This window comes from Larimichthys crocea, unplaced genomic scaffold (genome assembly GCF_000972845.2).
Source record: "Larimichthys crocea isolate SSNF unplaced genomic scaffold, L_crocea_2.0 scaffold692, whole genome shotgun sequence".
Lineage (NCBI taxonomy): Eukaryota > Metazoa > Chordata > Actinopteri > Sciaenidae > Larimichthys > Larimichthys crocea.
In genome coordinates, this window is record NW_020859149.1 from 12585 (window position 1) to 13982 (window position 1398).

The 1398-nt window shown below is 36.7% G+C and overlaps 1 long non-coding RNA gene across 1 annotated transcript; it reads right to left on the reverse strand.

Moving 5' to 3' along the window:
* Positions 1-411: 411 nt before the first annotated feature.
* Positions 412-1218, reverse strand: LOC109138202 (uncharacterized). Its single transcript, XR_003462118.1, has 2 exons — positions 977-1218; positions 412-736 (listed from the first exon to the last, which is right to left on the reverse strand). It is a non-coding gene; the product is annotated as an uncharacterized LOC109138202 (long non-coding RNA).
* Between the last annotated feature and the right edge of the window lie 180 nt (positions 1219-1398).

Sequence of the window (1398 nt, forward strand, 5' to 3'; positions counted from 1 at the left end):
ATTTTGGCAGTTATGTCAGTGTGGAAATAGCATTATTTTATTATATTTTTATTATTTATATTTATCATTGGTCTGTTTTAAAAGTTTATTTTATTGTTTATTTCTACTTTCTATCATTTATTTTATTTTTATTGCTTTGTGAAGCACTTTGTTTTGAAAGTGTTATTATTATGTTGACCTGGAAGGTGATTCGTTATTTTGTGTAGAAATGTAGAAGCTACATGTATCACTTCGCTTTACAGGTGTTCTAATGACCATTGCATTAACGTTGCATTAATGGTTGTCATCTTTCTTAGAATGTAACAAACTTTGCACCACAAAGTTGAACTTCTATCTGCAGTTTGAATTAAACCCAAGCTCACTGCACTACACCAAACTCCCTATAGTCATAACATATTTCAGACAGACCAGTTTGTTCAATGCTTGAGCCTTTATTATTATTGAATGAAGAAATATCAGTACACTTAGCAGAAGGCATTCTTTTCATAACACATTCAGTCTGCTCTTATTTAAAAGCACAAGGCCAAAGAGACAGTCCAGCTCCAGTTTATGTCACTTGTCGCTTCATTCCTTAAGCAGCATTACAGCGATACAGATTTGAAATGTGATGAAGAAACTCAAAAGAAAAAGAAAGATGCTTTCAAGTCTCTGTGGCAGCACAGGAACCATCAGATTTTCTTGGCACAGACGGACGGTCTATTCTCATGACAGCTGAGGTCATCCCAGCACTTTCCATCTTCAAGTACAAAAAAACAAGGTGATGAACAACGGCACTCCCTCTTTGTTTTAATATCAGTTAATCATGTAAATGATGCAATACTGTATTGATGATGAACTACTGATGTGATGGAAACAAGATTATCTGATCCAGAGATACATGAGTTCTTTGTCTGGTATTCATCAATCATTCATCAAATTTTAACAATAAAATGAACATTAATAAGTCAGTCCTAGATGAAGCACTATGATTTCTTACTTCCATGATTGATCTGAAGGCAATGCTGGCCTTGGGTGTTATTTGGTTCTCCAGGACACCAGTTGGAATAACCGAATCGTGTCCCATCGCTCCAGAACCACTCACCCTCCTAAAAGAAAATTGAAGTTTAAGAGGAGTGGAGTATATTTAAGTAGCCTTTACTAATCGCAAATAGGAAGGTGGTTTAACAACAACAATATTACTACTACTACTACTACTAGTAGTAGTAGTACTACTACTACTACTAATAATAATACTACTACTACTACTAATAATAATAATAATCTCGTCTTCTGATGTCTTCTCCCGCTTTATACGTTATCGGATTGCGGGGGCAGCAGCTTCAGCAGGGAAGCACAGACTTCCTTCTCCCTGGCCACTTCATCCAGCTCTCCCGGGGGGACCCCAAGGAGTTCCCAGGC